The 25,000-nt window shown below is 37.4% G+C and overlaps 2 protein-coding genes across 2 annotated transcripts in view; both read right to left on the reverse strand.

Annotated features, from left to right (window-relative positions):
• LOC137657141 (carbohydrate sulfotransferase 11-like) overlaps positions 1-8,505 on the reverse strand; it is a 90,315-nt gene extending 81,810 nt beyond the window's left edge. Inside the window, exon 1 of the mRNA XM_068391496.1 lies at positions 8,433-8,505. The gene's annotated coding sequence lies outside the window, so the exon portion shown is untranslated. The remainder of the gene's footprint in view (positions 1-8,432) is intronic.
• The window catches only part of Top3beta (topoisomerase 3-beta), a 360,065-nt gene that overhangs the window by 269,358 nt on the left and 65,707 nt on the right, over positions 1-25,000 (reverse strand). The gene's annotated exons all lie outside the window — the stretch shown is intronic.

Raw genomic sequence — 25,000 nt, forward strand, 5'->3', positions numbered from 1 at the left:
GTGCTAAAATTGGAAGACACACTCAAGTGATAGGGAATGTGATGAGTGTCGAGGGTCTTGGGGAAGTTGCAAATGAAAATGGAGCACATTTCATAAGTTTTTGTTCAGCAAACAATCGTGTCACTGGAGGTACTCCTTTCCACACAAGAACATCCACAAGTATACGTGGACTTCCCCATGTGGCAATTACAAAAATCAGATTCATCACATTGCCATTAATAAAGAGAGGAGGACTCTGAGAAATGTAAGAAGCTATAGAGGTAGAGATATTGGTAGTAATCACCAGCTCCTCATTGCCACACTGAAATTAAAACTGAAAGCAACCAACAGAAAGATAGATAGAATACATAGGTTTGACACAACTAAACTTTTAGTATTTGCAATTGAATATAAAAGTCGATTTGCAGTCTTAGAGACTTTGAGAGACGAAGAACAGACAATTAATGAAGAATGGTGTGATATTAAGAACATATATCAGTCAGTTGGTAGTGAAGTCTTGGGACACGCAGTTACAAGGAGAATGACTGGAGAGAATATTTAGACAATAAAGCAGATGAGTCTGACTATGCTATGAATTCAGGAACTGGCTATGGTGTAAGAATTTCTTGTAGAATTATTAATGAAATATCGACTGGGGCAAAGAAGAATAAGTATATACCCATCAAAAAGAGAGATGGCTCTGTTATAGCAACAAAAGATGAAGAAAGACAACGTTGGATGGAACACTTTCATGAGGTTATGAATAGGAGATATGAAGGGAATAATTTGATTGATATACCTGAAGCTGACGAAAACCTTGATGTGCCCATGAATGAATTCATTGTGCTTGAAGTCGAAGCTATCCTAAAAAAACTAAAGAGATGGAAAGCCCCGGGATATGATGGAATAATTGCTGAGATGATACTGACTCCCAGACTACTTACAAGATTATTTTGTAGAATGTGGCATGAAGAGGCAAAACCTGATGAATGGGAGTTAGGAGTGTTGGTGAGAGTAGCAAAAAAAAAAAAGAACTGACTGATTGCAATAATTACAGAGGCATCACACTTACGGCAGCTGTTATGAAAATATGTAGTATAATTATTCTAAAGAGACTGGAGAGAAAGATTGACGAAAAGGTGAGAGATGAACAAGCAGTATTTCAAAAAGATAGAAGTATACTGATCAAATTTTCATTTTGAGACATGTTGTACAGCAATGCGTAGAATGTAGAAATCCCCTTTTGATGGCATTTGTGGACTATGAAAAAGACTTTGATAGTGTGCACTGGCCAATTTTGTGTAGAGTCCTGTGTTATTATGGCATTCCTTTGAATATATAAATTTGATTAAGTCTGTTCATGAGCATAGCAAGTGCAAAGTTAATGTTAATGGAGTCTTATCAAATGAGTTTCCAGTGAACAACGGAGTACTCCAAGGGAATGTGTTGTTACCTATGTTGTTTATCCTCCTCATGGACTTTGTAATGCATAGAACAGTAGTTAGAGATTGTGGAGAAGAATTGGACTGGATTGGTGGTAGGAATTTAGCAGACCTAGAGTACAGTATGCTGATGATGCTGTCCTTGTTAGCAGCACACCACATGATTTGCAATGTTTGCTTACCAGAATGCATGAAATATCACACAGGGTTGGGCTGAAGATAAATAAAAGAAAGACAGAGATGATGAGAACGAAGTATGCAATGGGAGATGAAATATCATTGGAAGGATAAAGGATTAATGAGGGAGAAACATTCAAGTATTTAGGAACTCTGATATCTAATACAGGGTCTTTAGAATTAGAGTTTAGTGAATGATTGAAAAAAGCAAATCAGACAATTGCTAGCTTTAGTAAAATTTGGAAATCAAATCACCTGAAATTGCATATAAAAATCAGACTATATATCAGTTTAGTGAGATTGGTGTTACTATATGGACATGGGTCATGGTATAACAATGAAACAATCTCCAATAGATTTAGTAGATTTGAGAACAAAGTCCTCAGAAGGATATTGGGAGTTAAATGGTAGGACAAGATTAGAAATGAAAGAGTAAGAGAGATTATTTGAGTGCCATATTTGGATGAGATCCTGATGAGGGGTAGATGGAGATGGTTTAGCCATACTCTTTGCACTCCCCAAGAGCATTTAGATCACCTAACGTTCAGCTGGGCTCCACAAGGCACTAGACGAGTGGAAGACCCAAGCCTACATGGCTGAAGACTATGAAGCGCGAAGTAGGAGATGATGAATGGAGAAGTATTGAATTAAAAGCTCAAGATTGAGATGACTGGCGAAATCTAACATTTATATATATGTATATATATGTATGTATGTATGTATGTATATAAGCTATATATTATACACATTCTAATATCTGGATTCTCTACCTTAGGATCAGAAACCCAAGGGGGGAATCAACTCAAAGATAATAGCTTCTGATCAGCAGGGAATCAAGCCCGGGCCCAAGAAACTGAGGTTCCATTGACTTAGCAAGTCAGCCACGAAGAGAGATAAAAGTTGATGACAATTCTCCCATACTTATACTTGTCGAATTCAGGTTTTTTGTACTTTGAGTCAAAATCAACCCATCTCTGCCATTGTAGCTTGTTGTTAAGTTTGTACTTGGATATGATTAATGATAATTTTGTACATTTAGACACGTTTTTCTGATATGTTAATACAAGCCTTATACTGAATTATACACCTCTGAATATCTTGATTCTCTCCACCTCGGGATCAGAGACCCAAGGGGGAATCAACTTTGAAGGAGATAGGTTGATTTCGATTCTAATTACAAAAAATCTGAATTCGACAGGTATAAGTATGGGAGAGTGATCGTCAACTTTTATCTCTCGTTTTGGCTGAGTTGCTAAGTCAATGGAACCTCAGTTTCTTGTTCCAGGGTTCGATTCCCTAGACGACCTGAAGCTACTTGGGTCTCTGATCCCGAGGTAGAGAGAAAACAAATATCAGGTGTATAATATATGGCTTATATGAAAATGTAAGAAAAACACGTCTAAATGTGCAAAATTATCATATATATGTATATATATATATATATATATATATATATATATATATATATATATATATATATATATATATATATATATATATATATATATATTTATATATATATATATATATATATATATATATATATATATATATATATATATATATATATATATATATGGATGAAAATCAACACAATATCATGTTCATATAAAAATAAATTTCTACCTTATAATGGGATCGAACCCTAGCCCGTTCAAATGAAAGGCAAGGTCGCTACCAATCATGCAACAGAAGTTCTAAAAGAAATGGGACCCTAAGTGCTCACTCTATTTCAGGATTTACCTGCTGAGGCATCAATCTCATACCAGCGAGTTTTCCCCGACATCCCTAATCACCAGGTGACACAGTTGATAGCTTTTAATTCGAATTACCCATAATGAGTCAATGTGGATGGTCGGGAGTTCGGGGAAAACCCGCTGGTATGAGACTGATGTTTCACCAGGAAAATCCTGAATGCCTCTGGTGGGATGATTGGTAGCAACCTTTCCTTTCATTTAAAGGTGCCAGAGTTCGATCCCAGTATGAGGTAGAAATATATATATATGTATATATATATATATATATATATATATATATATATATATATATATATATATATATATATATATATATATATATATATATATATATATATATATATATATATATATATATATATATACATATATATATATATATATATATATATATATATATATATATATATATATATATATATATATATATATATATATATATATATATATATATCCTTAATACGTTCAAAGTGAATATCATGATGATGAAGGAAAAATCAATCACTGCCTTGCCTTCCCTTCCATTCTTCAAAGGATAACAAAGGAGTCTTCTGTTTAAAGGGATTCAAAGTTGTCACCTCTGACAAGTACCATATCCTTTGAAGAATGGAAGGGATGTTAAGACAATGATTTTTCCATCAATTCGTTATCATAATATGCACTTTGAATGAACAAGGATGTGTGTGGTGGGTCGCGCAGTTCAATCTCTCGTCTTGAGATAAACAATCTTGTTAATTATTTTTGACTTGCGGTGTTTAACTTATAGGTTCATGTTTTGAGTTTGAATGATGACGCCAGATTTCTTTTTTGCATGCATAATCTGGTGAATCATACTTACCATAATCATGAAAACTAAGCTCTCTAATCAGCATTTTCTCCTATTTCTTGTGCCGGCTAGGCCATCTCTTCGTTTTTTTCTTTATAAATAGAAAAGAAATTAACAGTATCTTATCAATACTAGATTCAACTTTCCTTTGCTTTTCTATGTATTAACGGACGAATTTGCATTGGCATTTTATGATGAAAAACGAGGTTTTTGGAGTTGAAGTGATCAATAACCTTCATTAAATTTTCGACATGTACAATGAGGATTTTATCTAACTGTTGTTATTATTCAGGTTTCAAAGTTATAGTAGGAAAATTGCATACATTTTACTTATAAATATTATTCTTAATTTGCCCTTTTTAGCTTAGCGTTAGATAATGGTGAAAATTTCAGTGACAATTTTTTTTTTTTTCGATATCAAACGTTACCAAAGCTTTGTCAGTTATTTTCTGTTTATTTCAACCCTTATTTTGTTTTTAGATTTACTTTACATCAAATTGTACTGCAATGACACCACATAAAGTTTGACACTGGATTTATTTTTTCCCGCCATCATGTTTCAAATGTATTATTATTATTATTATTATTATTATTATTATTATTATTATTATTATTATTGTTGTTGTTGTTATTATCGTATAAAGGTTTTAAAGATCGCCAATGAATGGCAGAGGTTAGGGGCAGTGACAATGCCCCAGAATAGAGACTGATCATTATACATAAGATCAGTGACCAAGCTCCCCCCACCCCCACCCAATCTAGGATCAGGTAGGCCCAAGCTGCTCATGAGTTAGCAGGTCGACCTAAAAGACTCCCCCAAACGGCCCCACCATCCTTCCTCACAAATATGGTGAGGTTGCAGATACTACAAGAAACTATCGAGCTAGAGCGGATCTCGAACTCAAGTCCAGCATATCGACAGGCAAAAATGTTGTTGTTGTCGTTGTTATAGTTGTTGTTGTTTTCGTTGTTGTTGTTGTTGTTGTTGTGCAAACGTTTTAACATGAATTAGAGCCTGAAGTACCGTGAACTTACAAAAGGAGTCTTGGCAGAAAAGGATGCCCTTGTGTGAAAGAGAACAACATTGTTGGGAATAACAAATAAAAACCGCAGTTACCTGACTTCATGAGACTAAAGAAATTTATGACTCATACAAAGCTCTTAAACGCGTATGATAGAATGATAAATACCAAATTAGTCAAATCGATGATAGATATAGAATATATAACTCTCAGAAAAATGCTTTAGTAGAGCTAAAGAACAAAGTTGCTGTACAGATTGGAAGGATTGAAATACCCGACCATCCAAAAGCTGCCGTTTAAAGGTTTAAAGGCGACTCATGAATGGCAGAGGCAAGGGACAGTGATATTGCCCTAACAAGCAGGACAATGCCCTAGAGACTGACCATATATACACATATGATCATCGCCTAAGTCCCCTCTCCATCCAAGCTGGGACCAGGGAGGGCCAGGCAATGGCTGCTGATGACTCAGCAGATACACCTATAGGCTCCCCCAAAACCCCCATCCTTAGCTCACAAGGATGGTGAGGTTACAGCGACCAAAGGAACTAACGAATTTGAGCGGGACTCGAACCCCTGTCTGGCAATCACCAGTAAAGGACGTTACCAATTAGGCCACTTCAAACCCTTAGAACTTCAGCATTTAACTTTAATTCTGGAGTCCAGAAAATCATAGATTTCACAGGTTCTGATTTAGGGGAGGACGGGGCAAAGGCTCGTGATTTGGTCTGCAGTTTAAATCTTGCCTGTTGACGTTGAAAATTAGGTAAAACTATATTAAAGATACCGGGAAAATAACATTCACATTCTTAGGATTTCACCTCCCAAGTCTCATCAAAATCAAAGGAAATGTAATCTTCACTTTTAAAGATAGATCTAGGTAAAAAACGAAAAAATGTAATGTTGATCTCTATAGACCAGAAATCTGTAGTTATCATCATGGTTTTGAAATCTGACCCCCACCCCCAACCCCAAAAAATGCTGTATAATTTGGATTTCATAAGAATAGTGAAATTAACAATAATGGATATTATACTTATTATATTTTTTTCGGAATATTCAAAATAATATAAATCAACAAATATATGCAAATCTCAACAGCGATTTCAGGACGAAAATATGACCGCAGGCCAGTCTCTCAGACTGAATATATGATTTATTTTTATCAACAACTTAGAAGAAGATTTTGTTAAATTTCGTTTCACAGAGATAGATTATGAAGAAAGTTATACGTGGTTTGGCAGGCACGATTAAGGTTAGAAAACAAAAACTTTGACTTATTGTAATTTGGATGAAAAAGGAATTGTAATCGAAAGATGTACAGTTAACATAGCAGGTAGTTTTCATTCAAGAAAAATAATGGCAGTACAAAAGAAAGAAAGAAACAAAATAACTTACATTTTTCACAAGTAAAGTCTAACCAGACATCAGCTTGGTTCCAGCTGCTTTAGTTGATGGAGAGAGAGAGAGAGAGAGAGAGAGAGAGAGAGAGAGAGAGAGAGAGAGAGAGAGGGGGGGGGGGACGGCCCTCGTCAGCTTTTCTTTAAATTTCGTCAAAGACGCCACAAGAACATGGCTTTTGTACAAATCACCGTTATTTCCTCGAGGTGGTGATTTTCAAATGCTGCTGCCGTGCAAACGCTATTGTTACTCAGGACCTGTGATAAGCAGAAATTAATCTTACAATCTCGGCTATGCAAAACGAAGTTGTCTTCGTTGCGTCTTTATACAAATGTTCGGCGCCAAAATACCTTTTTGACTGTGACAGTGCAGAATAAGTTTATACTTGTGGTTTTCTCCTTTCTTTTATTTAGCTATTTTTTTTTTCTTTTTTTTTACAGCAAGTTGTTGACCTTTTAAGCTTGTTCTGTATGACATGTTGCTCTTTTTTAATAATGTTTTTTAATAATAATAATAATAATAATAATAATAATAATAATAATAATAATAATAATAATAATAATAATAATAATAATAATAAGTCACTTGCTGAGTTTAAACTATGTTTGAAATGTTGCTCTTATTTTATAATAATAATAATAATAATAATAATAATAATAATAATAATAATAATAATAATAATAATAATAATAATAAGTTACTTGCTGAGTTTAAACTATGTTTGATGCTTTAGAAAATCCAACAAATTAAATTTGTTGCCAACTGCTGAATAATTTCTGGTACATTTAAGACTGCGTGCTTCAATGTCCGTGTGCAATCTACGCTACCTCTCCACTCAGAAGAACAACACATTAGGATTGGAAGGTTCTTCCAGCATGCAATGCAGCCGTGAAACAAATGTTTTGTTCAAGGATATGGGCCGTTGCTCTACCATGCAACTAATTGCAATCTTTTGTTTTTATACGTCTCTCTCTCTCTCTCTCTCTCTCTCTCTCTCTCTCTCTCTCTCTCTCTCTCTCTCTCTCTCTCTCTCTCTCTCTCTGAATCAAAAACTCAGTCAACATAAATCAATGTCTTCATGGGTGTCATCGTTCACGTAGTATCTGAGATTCAGCGATCACTTGAGAAAAATATTTCTCGAGATTTTATTGAACATTAACGCTAGTTGGAGCCCCGGATAAACAAATAGGGTTAATGACTGCTGGGTTAATGCCCCTATCTCACCCGGCCAAAAAAAGAAAAAATTTAACCTGCAGCGAACCGTAGCGGTCTGGTGCAAAGGACCGCTCTTGTTTGTACTGACTGTGTTAAAATGAGATCTGAAAACCAACACTGATCGAACACTTACTACATAAATACCCCGGTTTAAGAATATTTTTTTTTTCTAACAGGAAATTAAATGGAATAAATTTTATGTATATTTTTTCTCTCTCCATTTTACTGTCGTCATTTAACAGGCTGTAATCACGTATATATTTTATAATTTTCCTGTTCGATCTTATGAGATAGTTCTCCAATTTTCTTGAACCTTTTCTGGGTCGATTTGTAAGAAGAATTTTTTCAGAACTTTACGTAATCATGGAATATATTTGGTTCTATATTGTACGATAAGAGCACAATTTCTCCTAAAACATTTTAACCTTCGTATTTATAATTAAGGACCTAATTACCGAAAGCGTATTCAGTTATATATTGTGGGATTAGAGATCTACTTCCCTAAAAGTTCTTCGGATCAATTTTATGAAATAAGAGCATAATTTCCTAAATCCTTTTTCGAACGATATGTTATAAGCGTTAAATTTTCTAAATTATTTTGGGTTCGATCTTACTTTCTTATCACGCGATGCTGAGACGCAGGCAGCATCCACCTTCCACTCACTGAAATGTCTAGCTTGTCACTGCCAGGGAAATCTCAAATCTCTACTGAATACCTGCTAAGGCTCTTTTCGTCTCCGCCCCATTGCATCTCTTGCAGAGTCACTATTTACAGTTCCTGACTTTATCAGGCCAGAGTAGTAGGGGCCTTTTAAGAGGGTCGCTGTCCCGTTGTAAGGCAAACAATTCGAAGAATACCGGGACGCTGATTCTCAAATTAACAGGAGAGAGAGAGAGAGAGAGAGAGAGAGAGAGAGAGAGAGAGAGAGAGAGAGAGAGAGAGAGAGAGAGAGAGCACTATGTGCATAGTACAGACTTCCGGATTTTTTTTCAACGGCAGGTAACTTTAGCTACTCTCTCTCTCTCTCTCTCTCTCTCTCTCTCTCTCTCTCTCTCTCTCTCTCTCTCTCTCTCTCTCTCTCTCTCTCTCATTGGTTACCGTAAATCGTCTATGAATTAGCGATCAACAACGCGGATTTGTTATTCTCAAACATAATTACCCAAGTAACGCTATCGCCATGTATGAAGAATGGTTTTCATGACAGAAAGAAATTAAATTTTAGATTAAATTTGTGTTGTCCGGTAAAGTTAGTCACTATTGTCTGTTGTTTTAATGTAAGATGTAGAAAAAGTATTGTTTTGAATTTCATTTGCCTTCTTGTTGAGACGAGGATGAACATGAATACCTCCAGAAGTCAAGTTCAAGTTTTATGGCAAATCATCCCAAGCAAGTCCAGAAGTATCTGAAATCCGGTTGGGCACACACGAAGACGAAAGCTCCAGCAACCATCTATTTATGTTGACATGGCCAGGGGTTAGCAACCTCATCCTGAAAGTCACTGCTTAGAAACTGGTAACAGAACTTATAGAGTTTGCTGCGAGTGGTAATGATTTTGTTCACGTTTTAATTCGAACAATATTTTTTATTGCCAGATTGTGGTGGCCTAAGTGGTGACGTCCTTGACTGGTGATCGCCAGACAGGGGTTCGAGTCCCGCTTAAATTCGTTAGTTCCTTTGGTAGCTACAACCTCACCATCCTTGTGAGCTAAGGGTTGGGGGTTCCAGGGAGCATCTAGGGTACTGTCCTCCTTTACAGGGCAATGTCACTGTCTCTTGCTTCTGCCATTCGTGACCGACCTTTAAAAAAAAAATTAAAAATGCTTTTGTTTAAAACCCTCTCTGTTCCAGTTTTGAAATAATTACTATCGTATAATTGTTAAAGCTTTTGGTGCTAAAATGGCTGTCACTGGAATAGGGGTTTATAAGCGCCTTTCTTTTTTTTTTTGGGGGGGGGGTGTGGGTGGGTGGGTAACGTTTAAGATGTCACTGTCGAGGGGGGGTGTCTGGGGGGACTCCGCTGGAATATTTTTTTTTTTTTTTTTTTTTTTTTTTTTTTTACGAGGAAACACCCTTAGATGCGATATCCTGGCATCTGGCAGCTGATTGTAACAAGCACAAAATCACCTCTTTTTGGAAGATTTTCAAGTGACTAATTGCAATTTGTACACAATGACTACCATAAAATATCGGTAAGCTTACTTGATGAATTTAACCAAAATCCTACCAACGATGTTGATTCTTTACTATGAATTCACTCCCAATATCGATCAAGTTAGAGCTATCAGTTTTCTAAGCCTTCCATATTTTCATTTACGATTTATTATCTATAATTTGTTTTTCAGTTCTCATTTCATATTTAGATTTTCAACTACGTTTATATTTTTTAATTTCTTCTAATTTTTAGCTCATAGAAGACAATTATCTAATATTTTAATTGATGATTATGTTATTTATCTTTGGCTTTAAACTATAGTGGTGAGGTATGAACATGAGAACCTCATAAAGAGAGGAGTACTTAATAGACTTGGAAACAATTTTTGAAATGTCGTTTAATTAGGAAAACTATATAAATAAATAAATATATATATACATGTATATATATATACATATATATATGTATATTATATATATATATATATATATATATATATATATATATATATATATATATATAGATAGATAGATAGATAGATAGATAGATAGATAGATAGATAGATAAATAGATAGATAGATAGATTGATATTGATGAAAAGCTGGGCGATGAACAAGCAGGATTTAGAAAATGTAGAAGTTGTACTGATCAAATTTTCATTTTAAGACATGTACAGAAATGCGTAGAATATAGTAATTCACCTTTCATGGCATTTGTGGGCTATGAAAAAGCCTTTGATAGCATGCAGTAGCCAATTTTGTGGGGAGTCCTGCGTTATTATGAAATTCCTCTTAAATATGTAAATTTGATTAAGTTTGTTCATGAGCATAGGAAGTGCAAATTTAATGTTAGTGGAGTCCTATCAAATGAACTTCCAGTAAACAGCGGAGTACTCCAAGGGAATGTGCTGTTGCCAATGTTGTTTATATTCCTTATGGAATTTGTAATGCGTAAAACAGTTGGAGATGGTGGTGAAGGATTGAATGGATTGGTGATAGGAATTTAGCAGACCTAGAGTATGTTAATGATGCTGTTAGCAGAACCCCACCGGATTTGCAATGCTTGCCTACCATAATGCATGAAATATCACACGAGGTTAGGCTTAAGATAAATAGAAGAAAGCAACAGATGATGAGAACGAAATATACAATGGAAGATCAAATATTATTGGAAGGAGAAAGGATTAATGAAGTAGAATCATTAATTATTTGGAACTACGATCTCCAATATAGTTCAGTTAAATATTGAAAAAAAAAAAAAAAAAAAAAAACAGACAATGGGTAGGTTAAGTGAAATTTGAAAATCAAATAGCCTGAAATAACATATGAAAAACAGACTATATATCAGTTTAGTGAGATATGTTTTACTCGATGGACGCGAGTCGTGGTATGGCAATGAAATCTATAACAGATTTGGCAGATTTGAGAACAAAGCCCTCAGAAGAATATCGGGAGTTAAATGGCAGGACAGGATTAGAAATGAAACTACAAGAGAGATTACTCGAGTGCCTTATGTGGATGAGATCATGGTAAGGGGTAAATGGAGATGGTTTAGGCATGCACTTCGCTCTCCCCATAAGAGATTGGTTTACCAAATGGTTAACTGGGCTCTACAAGGTATTAGAAGAGTTGGAAGACCTAGGCCTACATAGCTGAGAACTATGAAGCCTGAAGTAGGAGATGGTGAGTGGAGAGGTATTGAATTAAAAGCTCAAGATAGAGATGACTGGCGAAATGTAACCGAGGCCCCTTGAGTCAATATGTGTAGGAGATGATGATATATGTATATGTGTGCATATATATATATGTATATATATGTATATATATATATATATATATATATATATATATATATATATATATATATATATATATATATATATGTATATATATACAATATATATATATATAAATATATATATATATATGTGTATATATAATATATGTATATGATATATATATATATATATATATGTATATATATATATATATATATATATATATATATATATATTTGGGCTCAAGCCATGTCGTCCTGATGGAAGTTCCTATAGGGTAGCTTCCTAGGGTATATTACAACTACGGCAATATTCCCAGAGAATTTACCTTAAGGTACCCAGAATTCTAACTCCTGGAGCGAATATCCCTAATGAAAGGGATATCGCGACATATCAGAGGACGTATTCTTGACACGCCACATGGCAATCTGCATCCCAAACAGAGATAACACATCGAGGGGTCAATTGGCAAGAAACGAAAACGGGAAAGAAAAAGGGGGAGCCGCTCCCAAGGCTCCCTCTTCTCCAGTTTCGTAAGCGTGCCTGGCGCCAATCCTGGCGCCATCTGTATTCCTTTTTGCGTAGCTTAACAACTCGGTGTTTTTTCCTGTGTTTCTCGCAAATCTTGGATTTATTCAGCTTTTCATGGCTTCTCCAACTTCGTCGGCCTCTGATAAGTTGAGTACCATTTCTTTTATGTATAAATGTAGGCTCTTGGTAAAATTTTTAAGTGATTAATAGGATTAATCTTTGTTACAAGAGCCGTAGCCTACCGGAGGCGTCATGGACGCTGTCACTCGCTAGGTATGAGTTTTAGTTAGCCAGAGCGACATTCCTGGTTGTTTTGCTTTAATAAATTTTAGCTATTTAGCGTTACATAGGATTTCCTTTCGTGCTTTAGTATTATTTTGGCGAAGTATTCGCCAACTCTGGCCTACGCTAGGCCATGTAGCCTAGTCGTTTGGTCCTAGTACTTCCTGCATGATTTTGGTTTTCCGAGTGTATTAAAATTTTATTGAAGCTTTAGGCTGTTTTTTATACATTTAAGATTATGTTGAATATTTCCAAGATAGTATACGAGTGAGTTTCGGTGATTTAGGTAATCGATTCTCTGGGTGCCTAGGCTAAGTTACTTATGGAGCCTTAGTATACTTTCTCATACTCCCCGTTTGCTTTCTTTTCTTCGGAGAAGGTATGCAATTCCTTTCCCTCTGTTTAAGCCTTGGGCTTATCCCTAAGTGGTTTATCTGAATTAACTTTCGATAAAACTATACTGGGGTGTTACTGTACCTTCCTGTTCCAGTAAGTCTGGTTTCAGAGAGGGACAGAACAACAGAGTTTTTAGTCTGAGTCTGTGTTTGTCTGGCTTGGGGTAGAGTCTCCCTCGCTGGCCTGACATAGACATAGGAGGCTTAGCCTCCTTAGGTCACTACCGAAGGTTTCTGTACGAGATGATTCCTTCTTTTGTGATCTAGCAGACTAGTCCTTGTTGCTGTTCTCGGTGGGAGGATAAGATCCTTTCCCTGGGAGTAGCAACACCTTCCTTGCTTTGGTTCTTTGGGAGCTGGCAAGTATTGCTGGCCTCCCTCCTTGGATCTCCCTTAGGCTAAGATGAGTTTCCTTGGCTGCGGGTGATCCTTCACTAAAGCAAGGTTGGTAGGACCTTCTTTTGTCCCTTCCCTTTCTATCTCCGTAATGGCCTAGCCATTACAGTACTGTACGTCATTCTACATCTGGACCTAGGATAGGTTAGGATGTGGAATTGACTCAGTCCTTTGCCGGCCGGCAGAGTCTGCCGGCCGGCAAGGGTCTTCTGCTTTGAGTGCTGCCCGGACCTCCCTTGGTCCCTCATCCATGCCTGCCTGTGAGTCAGACGGCATTGGTCAGGAAGCCTGAATTAGATTCTCCCCTTCCTTATATGCACTCTTTCGGATTGCCGGGCTTGGAGGTTGTTTACGCTCTTATCCCGGCATCCATTCTGTTTTCTTCTAGTGCTGTACCCGACCCGGCTGCCGGCCTATGAGGCCGGCAGCCGGGCAGTCGTAGTCCTCTGGTTCTTTTGCTGCTGGCTGGCATCGGTTGTTTACCTTTGCCGGCCGGCTAATGTCAGCCCTTGTCTGCCGGTCGCCAGGAGCAGTGGCCGGCAGCCGGGTGCTACCTTGTGTAGCCGACAGGGGCTGTTGCCGGCCGGCAGTTACTGCCGGCCGGCACATGCATTTGAACCAGCGTTCTGCCGCCTTATAGCTGTTAAGTAGTATACTTTAAAGCTAGTTATGGTGTGTGCCGGCCGGCACATAACCTTCTATACTGTACCAGTATTCTTCAGTATAACATATACTGTAAGAGGAAAAGTATAGTACAAGTTTTGGTACATCACTGTGTGTTCTAACACTTTTGTGTTGTCTTGCACAGCCCTTTGCTGTTGCCTTACAGATAAGAAAGTGAGTTCTTTCTTGTCTATTATCCAGGATTTTAAAATCATTGCTTAGGTGTGAGCTCCACCTGTTTCCTTTGGAAACTTTTCATTGGTTATTCTAGAAGAGATTAACCATACGATTTTATTATCTGGAAGGCTGCAACAATTGGTTGTGAAGGAAACACAAGTGTGTGTCTTTCCTTTCTGAATTGTTATGCTAAACTGTGCATATCCAGTGATACATAGTTCACTTGATACTCATGGAAATTTCTTCTCTTTACAGGAGGACCCTCCGAAGTGCGGAAGTGTTTTCTGCAACGTCCGCAGTAAGAACCTCTGCGGACATGAGTTTTGTAGGAGGCACGCAGCATGTGCTGTCTCCAAGGGTGATCTCCAGTATTGGGACCCTCAGGTATGTACCGTGTGCACTAACCTGATTACTGAGGCCTTTGATTCCCCTAGAACGGCGGAATCAAGGGACATAGCAAGGGAGAAGCTTCGTACCTGGGTAAGGGGCTTCCAGAAGAACACCTCTGGACTTTATCTTCCAAGTGAGAAGATGAGGGCGTATCTTTTCCCTAGGGCATCAGCTGATGCAGTGATTCCCCAGCCTCAGGAGGAGATCCCCCAAGTTCAGATCCAGGTGGATGCTGAAGTCGCAGTGGCTATGCAAGACATCCAGTTGGATGACAGGATGTCTGACGTGGACGAGCGTCTGGAGGAAGACCTCCTGACAGAAGCCCAGGATGAAGTTCAAGCCCCAGACGTTGTAGAGGAGGAGGTCGACGAGGTGTCGGCTACTCCGGTTCAGATCCCGGAGCCTATTCCCTCAACATCGGCCGCTCTCCCAGTAGAACTGGGACAGGCCCTCTCCTCCATTGTTGGAATGATCCAACAAATGCAGAAGGAGAATCAGGAGAAGGGGGCTGCAATGGAACTGCAGATGCAGAGGCTTGCAGCATCACATGGGCCCCAGAAAAGGCTCAATGTGAAAGACCTTCCCTTCTGTTCAGATGCTAACCCGTGGAGGTATGCTGAGCACATGCCGATGACGACTGGAAAGATCGTCATCTCGGATAAGTTGGGTTCAGTTCCCCTAGAGGAGGTGGAATTCTGGCCCAGCAAGGGGTCATATCCGGACTGTTATGTCCGGTTGAGGAAGGAACCAGCTTCAAAGGAGGAGACAGAGCCGAAGGAGGTCATAGTGATGGACCATGCTAAGGCTCAAGCTTTGCTTTCATCTTCGATGAAAGAGAGGGGCTTCACGAACTCAAAGGTAGCTGCATTGAGTAAGAAGCTCCCTTCCTTTGTGTCCTCTCCTGCTAGAGCCTTCCCCTTTTTACAGAAAGGGTTTGCGGATGTACTAAAAGCAGTCGAGGCCGGCAAGCCTTGCCCCTCCCTAGAGGAGTGTAAACCCTTGTCGCTGGCCCTGCCTATGGACCACAAAGACTGGAAGGACGTCCATCTTACCTTCTCAGTTGGGAAGTTGGAGGCTGATATTACCGGACGTCAGTTCGGCGAGGACCTCCCTAAGCTGTCTGACTTTCTTTTGCGGAGAGAGCTCGATACAAAAGAAAGACTGGCTGCCTCAATGTCTCTTCTGACTACTCTTGAGACGATGGCAAGTGACCCCAAGGTCCATGAAATGTTCATGGTAGTGGCCAAGACTTATCTGGCCACAGTGACGAAGGATCTTTATAGCTTCGTCAGAGCGAGGAGAGCTTGTAGGGAGTTTGTGTTCACCTCGGCTACGGTGAGGCACGAGCCAAGGAAACTAATCTCCTCCAACATTTGGGGCAAAGACCTTTTCCCTACCAATTTGGTCAAAGAAGTTGTTGATAAGGCCACCTTGGAGAATAGAAACCTTCTCCAGAAGTGGGGCCTGGCTATCAAAAGAAAGTCTTCCCCGGATGAGGGTCCTCAACCAAAGAGGAAGACTATGAAGACTAGGCTACCGTCTCGGCCAGCCAAGCCTCTTAGACAGCAACAGCAACTGCAATTGCCATTGCCTTCAGTGCCCCAGATGGTGGCACAAACCCCGACCACATTCCAGTGGGTACACCAGGCCGTGTCGACACAGTCCACGGCATTCACCCCAACGTTCGAAGGGCAGTCTACTTCCTTTCGAGCAAAGCCTAGAGGAGCAGCCAGAGGCTCGTCTAGGCGCCCCTCAAGGGGAAGGGGATTCAGGGGTGGTCGCGGTCGGGGAGGCAAGACCTCAGGACGGCAGTCCAAGTGAGATGATGCCGGTAGGAGGGAGACTTCAGAATTTTCGGGATCGGTGGACCTTCGATCCCTGGGCCCACAGCCTACTCAAGAACGGACTGGGCTGGAGCTGGTACAGCACTCCACCCCCGTGCCCTCGGTTTTTCCAACACTCCACCCCCGTTCTGGAGGAGTACGTTCAAGAACTGTTGGAGAAAAAAGTGATCCCAAGGGTGAAGTCCATCAAATTCCAAGGGAGGCTGTTTTGTGTTCCCAAGAAAGACTCGGAAAAGCTCAGTCATTCTGGACTTGTCGCCACTCAACAAGTTCATAGTGAATTGCAAATTCAAGATGCTAACACTGCAACACATAAGGACCTTACTGCCCAAGAGGGCATATTCCGTCTCCATAGACTTGTCAGACGCCTATTGGCACGTTCCAATCAACCGTCGACTCTCCCCCTACCTAGGGTTCAAGCTACAACGAAGACTATACGCCTTCAGAGCCATGCCATTCGGGCTAATAGCCCCAAGGATTTTCACGAAGCTTGCGAGCGTAGCTCTCCAACAATTACGCCTAAAGGGAATTCAGGTAGCAGCCTACCTGGACGACTGGCTGGTGTGGGCAGCATCCGAGACAGAATGCTTGCAAGCTTCCAGTCAAGTGATCCAGTTCCTAGAGTATCTAGGCTTCAAGATCAACAGAAAAAAAGTCTCGACTTTCTCCATCTCAAAAGTTCCAGTGGCTGGGAATCCACTGGGACCTAATGTCACACCCTTTCTCCATCCCGGCGAAGAAAAGGAAGGAGATAGCGGGTTCTGTCAAGAGACTTCTAGATTCCGAAAGGATATCAAGACGCGAACAGGAGAGGGTACTGGGCTCTCTCCAGTTTGCTTCGTGACAGACCCAGTGCTAAGAGCACAGCTAAAGGATGCAACCGGAGTTTGGAGAAGTTATGCATCAAACGCGCGAAGAGATCTGAGAAGACCAGTTCCGCTTCGGCTCTCAGGCCTTGGTCCCAAGCCAGACATCTAAAGAAGTCGGTTCTTCTTCAGCCACCTCCCCCGTCGGTGACGATTCACTCAGACGCCTCGCAGGGATGGGGAGGTCACTCTCATCGGAAAAAAAGTCCAGGGGACTTGGTCCAAGCTATTCAAGACCTTTCACATAAACTTTCTAGAAGCTATGGCAGTGCTCCTTACCTTAAAGAAAGTCTCCCCGCGTCACTCGATCCACATAAGGTTGGTGATGGACAGCGAGGTAGTTGTGAGATGCTTGAATCGACAAGGATCGAGGTCACCACCTCTCAACCAGGTGATGTTGGCCATCTTCCGATTGGCGGAAAAGAAGAAGTGGTACCTGTCGGCAGTTCACCTTCAAGGAGTCCGCAATGTGACAGCGGACACTATCCAGGTTCACACCGATAGAGTCGGAATGGTCCTTAGACGGAGGATCATTCTCCTTCATTCTGAATCAAGTCCCAAAACTTCAGACAGACCTCTTTGCGACGAAAGACAACAAGAAGTTGCCCCTGTACGTGTCCCCGTACGAGGACCCCTTAGCGGAAGCAGTGGACGCGATGTCCCTCGACTGGAACAGATGGTCCAGGATTTATCTGTTCCTTCCTCACAACTTTCTGTTGAGGGTCCTCAACAAACTGAGATCCTTCAAGGGGGGTAGCGGCAATAGTGGCCCACAAGTGGCCGAACAGCGTGTGGTTCCCCCTGGCATTGGAACTACGGCTGAAGTTTGTACCACTACCAGATCCAGTTCTGACCCAGCGAGTCCAGAAGTCGACTGTCTGCGCTTCATTACAGAAAACCCGGACCTTGCAGCTCATGATTTTCTCTCCCTAGCGGTGAGAAAGCATTTCGGGATTTCGAAAGCCAGCATAGACTTCCTAGAGGAATATAAGTGCAAATCTACTAGAATGCAATATGAGTCATCTTGGAGAAAATGGGTGGCCTTTGTCAAGGCGAAGGATCCGCAGGAGATCTCGACAGACTTCTGCTTATCTTTCTTCATCCACCTCCATGGTCAAGGGTTGGCAGCTAAAACGATTTCGGCGTGTAAGTCTGCTTTGACAAGACCCATTCTATATGCCTTCCAGGTCGACCTCGGTAACGAGATCTTTAATAAAGTTCCGAAAGCCTGCGCTAGGCTCAGACCTTCAGCACCTCCAAAGCCCATTTCATGGTCTTTAGACAAAGCTCTTCATTTCGCTTCTCTGTTGAGCAATGAGGAGTGTGCGTTAAAGGATTTGACACAAAAAGTTATTTTCCTATTTGCACTCGCGTCCGGGGCCAGGGTTAGTGAGATTGTAGCCCTCTCGAGAGAGGCAGGTCGTGTTCAGTTCCTGGATGGGGGAGAACTGAACCTGTTTCCGGATCCTACGTTTCTCGCCAAGAATGAGTTACCCACCAACAGGTGGGGTCCCTGGAGAATCTGCCCTCTGAAAGAAGATGCATCTCTATGTCTGGTAGAATGCCTAAAGGTCTATCTTCGTAGAACTTCAGACTTCAAGGGTGGTCAACTATTCAGGGGAGAAACATCAGGCTCAAATTTATCTCTGAATCAACTCAGAGCGAAAATCACATATTTTATTCGCAGAGCGGATCCTGACAGTACACCCGCAGGTCACGATCCAAGGAAAGTTGCCTCATCCTTAAATTTCTTTAATTGTATGGATTTTGAACATCTCCGTTCATACACTGGCTGGAAGTCTTCCAGAGTGTTGTGTTCTTTCGCCACTATGCGAAGCAAGTAGAGGAACTAAAGAGATCTGTGGTAGCAGTGGGTCGCGTCGTTAACCCTACTGTTTAACTCTGCGAGGAACAGTGGTTTTAATTGGGACGATTAATTCCAGGGTGAGTGTGTAGTTACTTACGGTACTACAAACTAAGTGAGGGCACTGAGTTGCCCACGTAGACTGTTCCATTTCCAAAGGTGAACCTAGCATAAGTGCAGACATGTGTGCCGAGCGTTTTCTAACGCTAATGTGATTGATTGGTAATACAGACTTTTATGACTTTGATACCTCGGTATCTTAAAAGTGGCAATAATGTTTTTTCTTTCAGATAAACAAGTTCTGTTTACTATCATACTTATGCTTAAAGTTTTGGGTTATCCTCTTCTTATATATATATATATATATATATATATATATATATATATATATATATATATATATATATATATATATATATATATATAAAATTGTTGTTAACCTGTCTATTTATTGTTTGTCAATAAACTTGTTCTTGAGAACCTTGCGTCTCCTTCACCTGTGTCAATTTATTGGTATAGTTGAGCATTCATTCTATATACTTTATCTGGGATAATTCTAATAGAATTGTTCCTTTATGCAGGCTATGTTACATTGGTTTATGCTTTCCCTTAACGGGAGGACTCCGTCCCAGAAGGGGACAGTGGCGGTTTTACAAGTTTCCTCCTATGCGGATATAAACCTTTGTCCAATACAAGTATTGTGCGGAGAACTGGTTGATATTTCATATTGACGCAGTGGTTCTTTACAAACTATGCTTTACTTAATATAGGGTGAGACCACTATATTAGCTTGCCTGGTATTCATACATAGGTATATGTACTCTTCGAGACTTTTCCAGAGTCTAGTAGGACTCTTCCCTGTAGGGGGCAGGAAGCTCTAACATGGTTTATGGTTAGTTGAAAAGATGTATAACGGTAACATCTTAGGTCTCTAGGTCTAGTCGACCGGGAAAAATTACTTCCGGGGAGTACGGCACGTTCTGAGAATCCACAGATACAGTAATGCTCTGGTATACTTCCATCAGGACGACATGGCTTGAGCCCAAAAAACGGATTTTGAGCGAAGCGAAAAATCTATTTTTGGGTGAGATGGCCATGTCGTCCTGATGGACTCGCCCTTCCCTTTCTATGAAAGGGCTGTAGGACCCCTCCCTACATACAGTATCTGTAGCACCTCGTGTACGCTACAAGGAATACAGATGGTGCAGATTGCCATATGGCGTGTCAAGAATATGTCCTCTGATATGTCGCGATATCCCTTTCATTAGGGATATTCACTCCAGGAGTTAGAATTCTGGGTACCTTAAGGTAAATTCTCTGGGAATATCGCCGTAGTTGTAATATACCCTAGGAAGCTACCCTATAGGAACTTCCATCAGGACGACATGGCCATCTCACCCAAAAATAGATTTTTCGCTTCGCTCAAAATCCGTTATATATATATACTGTATATATATATATATATATATATATATATATATATATATATATATATATGTGTGTGTGTGTGTGTGTGTGTGTGTGTATATATATATATACATATATATTCAGTATATATATGATTGTGCGTATGCACACATACATATATATACATATATATATATATATATATATATATATATATATATATATATATATATATATATATATATATATATATTATTTATATATATATATATATATATATATATATATATATATATATATATATGTGTGTGTGTGTGTGTGTGTGTATGTGTGTGTCTGTGTTTTATTTTTGTTTGTTTGTGTGTGTGGAATAGAAAAGACTGCCGTTGGAAACAACCTCGAAACGTACAAAGTCAGGACCCTGTATAGGGAAGGGGATCTTACTTTGTTATTAGAAGAGCTGAAATAAATAAATTGGAATATAAGAGGATTGAGTGAAATTAGAATAACTGGGGGCCTGATATAGAATTAAAAGAGGGTCATACCTTTTTCTACCGAAGACATGAAAGGAACAAAAAAAAGGAGAGGGTTTTCTTATTAATACAAATCTTGCATGTAACAGAAGAATTATGTAATATCAGTGATAGAGAACAAATTATAAAATGAAGATTAATATTCAGATAATTCAAATGTATGTACCAACAACATCCAATATAGAGGAAGAAAAAGAAACCTTTTTTTAAGAAGATCTGGATATATCTTAAAAAAACACATAAGACTCTATTTGCATTTGTTTTGGATGACTTCTATGTAAAGTATGTCAAAAGACGTGAAAGGAATCAGCTGTAGGCAAATTTGGAGTATGCAAATGAAACATCAAAGGAGAAAAATCATGAACACCTTTTTTTCTTTAGATTAATATAGAAAAAAGACATGGAGAAGCCCAAATCTAGAAAAGAAAAACGAAATAGATTTAATTAAAGATATAACACTTTGTCTACATCTAAGGAAAGAATGAAAAAACTAATTTTAAGAAAGAAATTAAACACTCCTGTAATAAGAAAAAAATATGATAGAGTTTAGTTTAGCAATACAAAATAGATACTCCTAGCTATATGATGAAATGAATGCAAATAAATAAGAAATGGACAGTAATTTAACGAAAGTTGTACTGCAATCAGCACAAGAGATCGGTGGAAAAGTTCCAAACCAAGATCAAGGAAGGCTACCAGTACACAAACAAAAAATCTAATAAAGAAAACATTGGAAATGAGGGTAAAATTTAAGTGAAGCGAAATAGAATTAGCATAACATCCAAAACAGTAAACAAACTAGAAACAAAATAATTTCGGAAAAATTGAGGAAACACTAAAGAAAGGAAGAAGCATCAAGTTAATAAAAAGAAGACTTGGAATAGAGTGCCAACAGATATTTGCTTTAACAGATGAAAAAGATGGAGATGGAGAGATGGAGTGATGAAAATTACAGAAGATTTTTATACATTGCTATATAATGGTAATATAAGAAATAACTGCCAAATAAAAATAATGAAAAACATAAGCCTGTACCAAAAGTAACAGTAGAATGAAAGAAAGTATTAAAATGCATGTAAAGAGACAAAACAGAAGATGGCCTAATCAATTATTAATGATAGAATGAGAAGATTTTATGGTAGCAAATCACGCTGAACTTTACACAAAATGTTTGCAAGACTGTTCTACATTATACCTTTAGCTTAGTAAAAAAGATCATTGTATTATTTCACAAAAAGGGAGACACGAAAGGCCTAAAAATTTACCAGCTAATAAGTTTACTCTCAGTCGTATATGAAATATTCACAAATAGAGAGAAAGCTTGACAAGCTAGGCAAGTTTTAGAAACGGATATTTGAGTTTCACAAACCACTATGTACGGCATTTAAAATCTATGAGAAAGCTTTTGGTATTCAAAGCCTAAGAGAAAACTTTTGATTATCAAAACTTTAGCAGTAATGAAAGCCCTTCAAAGACGAGGAATAGATGATACATATGTTAGATCACTTGAAGATATTTATACGGATAGTACAGCAATCCTAAAACTACATTAATTTAGTGAGAAAATTTCAGTTAAGAAAAAGAGTTAGACAAGGAAACCCTTTCTCTCCTAAATTATTTACATCGTTCCTAGAACTTTTTAAGAATTTAGATTGGGAAAATGTAGAAATTAACATTAATGGGAAATACCTTAACATCTTTTAAGATTTGCAGATGACTTAGTTCTATTTAGTAGATTAGGGAAGGAATTCCTAAGGATAATATAAGATTTGAATAGAGAAAGCAGAAATGTATTGCTGAAAATAAACATGAAAAAAAAAATAAAGACAATGTTCACTGAAAATGCAGCGAGAAAACTAATCAGGGTCAAGGACGTACCTCTAGACCTTGTTAATGAATATACGTACTTATGACAGACATTAAGTGTTTGAGACCGAAATTAAAAGAAGGATAAGCAAGGGATGAAGAGTTTTTGGTGAAAAATATGCCTCTTTCTCAATAAAGAAAACTATTCAATCAGAGGGTCTTACCAGTATTAACTTATGCATCATAAACTTGGAGCCTTATTAAAGCCTTAGATCAAAAGTTGGTTACAACTCAAAGAGCTAAGGAAAGAATAATGATGGGAATAACTCTAGGAAACAGAAAAAGAACAACATGGGTACAAGAGCAAACAAAAGTAGAGGATATTCCAACAGCTTGTAAGAAAAATTGGACATATAATGAAAAAAACAGATGAAATATGAACTAAAAGAATAACAGAATGGTTCCCTAGAGATTGCTAACGAGCCAAGGGAAAGAACAGAAGAAAATGGATTCACGAGCTCAGGAAATTTACTGATATATAAACATATATATATATATATATATATATATATATATATATATATATATATATATATATATATATATATATACTGTATACACACACAAATGTATATATGTATACATATATGTGTCTGTTTTATAAAGTATATAATATATATATATATATATATATATATATATATATATATATATATATATATATATATATATATATATATATATATATAGATATATATATACATATATATATATATATATATATATATATATATATATATATATATATATATGTATAGGTATATACAAATGCATATACTCTATATGCACACATATGTGTGTGTGTGTTTTATACGGTATATATATATATATAAATATATATATATATATATTTATATATATACATATATATGCATATATATGTGTATATATGTAAATATACTGTATAAAACACAGATATATGTGTACATATATACATTTGTATATACCTATAAATATATATATATATATATATATATATATATATATATATATATATATATATATATATACATACATATATATATATATATATATATATATATATATATATATATATATATACTGTATAAAACACACACCATTATATGTATACATATATACATTTGTATATAACTCTCTCTCTCTCTCTCTCTCTCTCTCTCTCTCTCTCTCTCTCTCTCTCTCTCTCTCTCTATATATATATATATATATATATATATATATATATATATATATATATATATATATATATATATATATATATATATATATATATATATACTGTAAATATATATATGTATGTATAGGTATGTACAAATGTATATATGTATACATATATGTAAGTGTTTTATACAGTATATTTATATATATATATATATATATATATATATATATATATATATATATATATATATATATATATACACGCACACACACGCATATATATATATATATATATATATATATATATATATATATATATTTATATTCATATATACCTATATGTATAAAACACACACAAAGTATACATATATACATTTGTATATATATATATATATATATATATATATATATATATATATATATACATATGTATATATATACAGTAATATATATATATATATATATATATATATATATATATAATATGATTATGACTCCCGGGTCTAGGCACCAAAAATATATACTATGGCTCGTGACGGTGAACCATACATATAATATAATATATACTACGACTGGCAAGTTAATCAACATCTTGAATTCCAAACTCACTTGTTTGCTTTTACATTAAAACTGTTTTACTTCAAAATATTAATGCACGAATTCTGAGACAGTTAAATAACTCCCAGACAGTAATATATAGAACACTGAATATCCAAAGGTCTCTTAAGTACACTTAAAATAAACTGGGTAATTATTCGAAAGCAAACAAACTTCCTACAGTCCTTAACAGGAAACGAGCGTCACTATTCTAAACAATGGGGATTGGCATAACTTGAATCAAATCAAATAAATAAAATAAATTACACGAACAAAACTAGATTATGACAAAACTTTT

Source organism: Palaemon carinicauda, chromosome 18, assembly GCF_036898095.1.
Source record: "Palaemon carinicauda isolate YSFRI2023 chromosome 18, ASM3689809v2, whole genome shotgun sequence".
Taxonomy (NCBI): Eukaryota; Metazoa; Arthropoda; class Malacostraca; order Decapoda; family Palaemonidae; genus Palaemon; species Palaemon carinicauda.